This window comes from Olea europaea, chromosome 3, assembly GCF_002742605.1.
Source record: "Olea europaea var. sylvestris chromosome 3, O_europaea_v1, whole genome shotgun sequence".
Taxonomy (NCBI): domain Eukaryota; kingdom Viridiplantae; phylum Streptophyta; class Magnoliopsida; order Lamiales; family Oleaceae; genus Olea; species Olea europaea.
The window spans coordinates 18300821-18307586 of NC_036239.1; positions in this window are offsets into that span (position 1 = coordinate 18300821).

Consider the following 6766-nt stretch of genomic DNA (forward strand, 5'->3'; position numbering starts at 1 on the left):
GTTGAATTCATCTTGTAACTTAAAAATTCAAAATTTCTGAATAGGTGTTTGTATTCAAAATTTTATTGTTTGTGACCATGTCTTAGTAAACTGTTATTGTTTGTGACCAAGCTTGTGTTATTTGTGACCAAATTTGTCTTTATTGTGACATTCTTAATCAAGAGTGTCTTAATTGTGACATTATATAACCAAGTCATTGTTAATTTGGTAACATACAAGCACAATTAAGATAAATTTGATCACAGACAATTACAATGAAAATAGAGTTGGTCACAACTCGTCACAATTAACATAGATTTGGTCATAGAAAGTCATAGTTGACATATTAACGATACAAACTTTAAATGTAAATATATTTTGTCACAAGTACTGATGATTAACGAATGTTTGATTATACATATCACTATTAATACAAACTTAATCACATATAATCATAAAACTTATTTCTCTATCACAAATTACAAAATATATAGATCACAACTTCTTTCACGATAATAAATTATCAAATTAATTGGTTAAGACTTATTTTTAATCACAAAACACAAAATTTATAGGTCATAATTTCTTTCATGGTCACAATTTATCAATTAATTAGTCACATATTATTTCTTGATCATAAATCATAAATTTTATAAGTCATGAATTATCAAATTAATTGATTACAAGTTATTTTCCGATCACAAATTACCAAACTAATTGGTTATAACTTAACAAATTGCGAGTCATGATTACAAATTTAGTTGTAGTCTTACATTTTCTAGATCATATATCATTTATTAGTCATAATTATCGATTTTATTAATCACGTACTGTTTATCGATCAAAAATTAACAATTTTATAAGTCACAAAAACTTACATAGGGATGGCAGTGGGCCGAGCAAATTCGGCTCGGCTCATTAACCCACGAGCTCGGCTGGTCTCGTGGCGAGCAGAGCTCGAGCTCGGCCCACGAGCTCGTGTACTCACGAGCCACGAGCTCGTGGGCCGGGCCGAGCCGAGCCCATGAGCGGCTCTCGAGCTCGTGAATTTTTTATTATTATTTTTTTTTTTGCAAATTTTTCAAATTTTATTGATAAAATTTTATTTTTTTCCACATTTTTGGACGAGCCGGCTCGTGGGCTCGGCCAGCTCGACGAGCCTAACGGGCTCGACTCGTTGGACGGGACCCCCTGCTCGGCTTGATGACGAGCCCGAGCAGTGCACGAGTAGAGCTTTGATGAGTCGAGCCGGTGAGCTGCGAGCCGGCTCGGCCCAATTGACATCCCTACACTTACATCCTACTTAACCCCCAATCCACCCCAATCGAATTGTCACGCCACCGTCACCATCATATCATCCCTAGCAACACTATATTTGCAATCATTTGCAAACCACCAACAACTAAAAGAATGACAAAACTCTGGCTAAGCAGATCAAATTGGAAGATGAAGGAATCACCCTAAAAAAACCCTGACTCCATCCCCAATTTTCTTACGGCATAAGCACCCGTCTACTTTGCGTCTAGCCACAAGTGGTGCGTCATCTTAGACACAACGTCAAGCAACGCTATTGTTGTAGCAACAGTGTCGATAGCCCCGGCGCTGTCGTTCACAGCAATATTGAGACACTACAACGCTGCTGCGAACAAGCAACAGCTGAGTTTCTACAATTTGACGGGATGCAGAAGATGAATGATGACAAACAAGAATGTCGGGCCTACTTATCGATGATGAATGATGACAGACAAGGATGTCAATGGTTGGGAACTTGTGTTAGATGTCGGTGGCTGGGACTAGTGGTGCGTGAGAGAGGGTGTGGGCATAGTGGATTTGGGGAATTTATTATTATTGTTTGGAATTTGCGAGGGGTATGGTTTGTTGCATTAGTCTAGTTGTACAATCGACATTGACAATCATAGTTAACAACGTACTCACAAAAGGAAGGTTCACAATTTTTTTTATTCAGCATGGACTCTCCTCCTATGTGTATGGTAGTCAACTCCGATTGTACATGTAACATAATTGTGATACTTAGTTGGGTTTTTTTATTTTTTTAAATTAAAAAATAATTATAACCTGATTTTTGAAGAAAAATAGTTATAATCTTATTTTTGAAGTTGAAAATCTTAATGTAGGGTTGGGTGTAAATTTTGTAAATTTATTATAATGTTTAATTAAAAAGGAAAATTAAAAAAAAAACTTTGATTGAGTTGACTAAGAAATTCTTTTTATAAATTTGTACAAGTAGTATAATTTGCTTCAATCCACATTTTTATGTCTTAAATGTGTATACAACACGAAGAAAAAAAGTCGGCAATAACGAAATACACACTTAAAATTTGTGTTGACCCAAAAAATGATTTATAGCAACATCTAGTTACCAACAGTAATAATTGTGCACTTCATTACTGGACTCGTAATAAATTATAAACTGTCAATTTAGTTAAAATATTTTAACTAATATAAATTATGAACAATCAAGCTTATACCTTTTCAAGTCTTACCACGTCGCATTGTTAAACTCTAAACCAACCTCATAAATAAATTTGATATTGTGTTATGCATGTGACACTAACAAATGAAGAAATTGTCTTATAGTCTACATTAAAGGTTGAACCCCAATCTTGAGGGCTTCCACGGCCCCGGCTCTGGAGCATTGTGAGGGAGGTAAATCGTGGGATGTGTTTCAGCAGGTCAGGGAACAAGAGTTTGCCCGTTCACTGATACCCAAAAAGAGTCCAATTTCATATCTTAGAAATTGAATCCTCACGCTGAGACTGCTAGCAAGACTGAAACTACCTCGCTTCTATCCTTTGCACCACTGGATTATGCCCCGAGAGGTATCTCTACAGTTGACATTTCATATAACTGGGGGAGGATTTAGTGTGGAGGCAGTGGGGTCAACTGCCCTACACTCAACAACAAAACCTCCTACGCTGGCAACAACTAACCAGTTGTGGAACACTGTATATAAGAAAAGACAAGCTCAGCTTGGTCAAGCAGTTCTAAATTTTGTCAAGCTGGAAAAAGAAAAATTATCCCCTAAAAAAGAGTTCTATTTATAAACTTCGAGTTCAAGTTGGGTAATAGGTAACTCACAATAGAACAATGAGGAGCCTTTTCAACTTTTATTAGCCAAAAGCACACGGCTTAACTTACCTTTCCTTGCCACCAGTGTAATTAGCAGGTTCCTTCAAATAAACACATAGTACCAATCTGCTAACCAAATGGCCTGTTCATGAAACAAAGGGTTGTCTAGAACTTCCAGTAAAGAGCAAAATCGAAATAAAATTATGACACAGAAAATTACACAAAGCCAAACTCAAAAGAAATGGAACACTCACTATTGAAACACAAGCTCAAGGCTCGGGTGTTTCACTTAAATATTGCTCCTTTAGACTGAAAATCGATCCTAAACAATTATGCAGAAGTGAATTGGATCGAAAAACTGAAAATTTCAAGAATTCGATTCATACCTCCAGCCATTGTTAATGTTCGGAACACTCTCATTCTTTCAGGTAATGGTGCTTCCAAGTTCTTAACACTCCAATTTTGATGGTGTATCTTGTATTTTCGGTGGTGTTTGAGCTTAGGGACCAAACCCCTTTTTATAGACAACTCCCATGAAGTTTATGACTTTTTAGTTACCTTTCAATCAATGGCATAATGAATGTTGAATTGAAGTTTTATAAATGCTAAAACTGAAGAATGAATGTTGGACTGTCAATAAAGAAGATGAAGGGACGATGAGTTACATTCTCCCACTTGGTCCATACATTCAACCCAATGTCTCAACTGAATTCCATTGATTGTCCTTCTCAAGAAACAAGTATATGAATCATGGCTAATCTTCCATGTATTAAGATGCATTTAGTTCCTCAAGAATTATTTTTCATAAGGTAATAATACTTAATGAAAAAACCATATATCTTATTCTTGGTCCTACATATTTTCTCAAATAAATTAAAGTGTGCATAAATATGAGAAAATATTACAACATATAAGAGTTTCTTACAAAATTTTTGTATATACGATTACATAGTAGAATCAAGTCCCATTTTCTCCACATGATCCTTGAATTTTAACGATGGTATGCCTTTAGTTAAAGGATCAACGATCATCAATTCAGTGCATACGTGCTCAATGACCACATTCTTTTCTTTAATGCGTTCCCTTATGGCTAAATACTTAATGTTGATATGTTTATTTCGACTACTACTTTTGTTATTCTTAGCCTTAAAGACAGCAGTCGAATTGTAGCAGTAAATTCCCAATGGCCTAGAAATGGAATCCATAATTCTAAACCCAGATATGAAACTCTTTATCCATACACCATGCAATGTAGCCTCAAAACAAGAAATGAACTCGGCTTTCATAGTGGAAGTAGTAATTAAGGTTTGCTTGGCACTCCTCCATGATATAGCTCAACCAGCCATCATAAAGATATACCCGGATGTTGATTTTCGTGAATTAATATAGCCGACAAAGTCTGAATCTGAATATCCAATCACTTCCAAATTATCCGTCCGTTTATACATAAGCACGTAATTTTTGGTTCCTTAAAGGTACCGCATTACTTTCTTTACTACTCTCCAGTGGTCCATACCTGGATTACTTTGATATCGTCCTAATATTCCCATAGCAAATATAATGTCAAATCTTGTGCAGACTTGAGCATACATCAGGCTTCTGACAACAAAAGCATATAGAATGTTCTTCGTTTGTTCCCTTTCTAGATCATTTTTCGAGCATTGGTTCAAATTGAACCTATCACTCTTCACAATAGGAGCTACACTTGGTGAACAATTTTTCTTCCAAAATCTCTCTAAAACTTTGTTGATATAAGTTTCCTGAAACAGATCCAAAACACCTCATAACTTGTCTCTATAAATCTTAATACCAATAACATAAGTTGCCTCACCCATATCCTTCATATCGAAATGTTTAGAGAGGAATTGTTTCACCTCATGCAACAAACCCTTATCATTGGTTGCAAATAAAATATCGTCTACGTATAAAACAAGGAAATAGATTTTACTCACTCTAACGTTCTAGTATATGCATTAATCCATGGGGTTTTTAACAAATCCAAATGAAGAAATTACTCCATGAAATTTTAAATAACATTGACGGGATGCTTGTTTCAGATCGTATATAGACTTTTTAAGCTTACAGACCAAGTGCTCACCATCATTAGAGGGGAATCCTTTAGGTTGTTTCATATAAACCTCCTCCTATAAATCTCCATTGAGAAATGCTGTTTTCACATCCATTTGTTGTAGTTCAAGATCAAATTGGGCTACTAATGCCAAAATAATAAGTAGAGAATCTTTCTTAGATACCGGAGATAAGGTCTCCGTGTAATCGATTCCCTCCTTTTGAGTAAATCCTATAACAACAAGTCTCGCCTTGTATCTCTTGATATTGCCTAACAAGTATTTCTTAATCTTAAAGACCCATTTACAGCCAATGGCTTTGGCACCACTAGGCAACTTAACAACATCCCAGACTCCATTGCTCTTCAAAGAACTCATTTCTTACTTCATGGAATTGTACCATAATTCTGACGCTTTACAACTCGTGGCCTATGAAAATGATTCGAGATCATTTTCGACTCCAATATTGTGGTCATGTTCTTGTAGATACACTTCATAATCACTATAAATTGCTGACCTTTTGGTTCTAGTAGATCTTCTTAACGTTGTACCATCATCTTCTTGAGAAGTTTGTGGTATAACTATTTGTTCAGGAGGTTCTGGTAATTCCTGAATTACCTTATCTACTTGAACATTATCAGTAGCTTGTGAAATTTCAATGGTTGGTTGTTCAACACCTGTTTGTGCTTCTGTGAACTATAATCAATCTGTCATCTGAGGTGGGAGGCTAAGATTCCAAATGATCATCCTCAGGAACTTTGTTCTTGGTTTGATCGCTCCCACTAATCAATTCATTCTCAAAAAAATTAGCATTTCTTGATTCCACAATCCTAGTGCTGTGAGATGGACAGTAAAATATGTATCATTTAGACCTTTCGGCATATCCAATGAAATACCCACTAATAGTCCTCGGGTCTAACTTCTTCTCTTATTGATTATAGATCCTCACTTCAGAAGGACATCCCCAAACTCGCATATGTCACAAACTTGGTTTCCAACCTTTCAATAATTCAAATGGTGTCTTTGGGACAGCCTTCGTTGGAACTCAATTTAGTATATACACTGCCGTCTTAAGTGCTTCAGTCCACAAGGATTTAGGAAGATTGGAGCTACTAAGTATGCTCCGCACCATGTCCAATAATGTCCCATTTCTTCTTTCTGCTACACCATTCTAGTCTAGTGAACCAAGCATGGTGTATTGGGCAACTATCCCACGCTTTTAAAGAAACTTAGCTAACGGACCAGGTGCTTGTCCATCCTCTATATATTTATCGTAATATTCTTCACCTCTATCTGATCTTACGATCTTAATCTACTTATCATATTATTTCTCTACTTCAGCCTTAAAGGTTTTAAAGTATCCAATGATTCGCTCTTATTATGAAGCAAGTAGAGGTACATATATCGTGAATAATCATCAATAAAGGTGATGAAGTATTTCTGACCATGTGAGTCCATGTCTGGACTACATAAATCAATATCTATGATTTCTAATATGTCCGAACTCCTGTTGGCACCTTTCTTGGACTTGTTGGTCTACTTTCCCTCAATGTAGTCCACACGTGTTAAAATCAGTAAAATCTAGAGTACTAAGTATCCCATCATTCACTAATCTTTTGATTCTATCTATA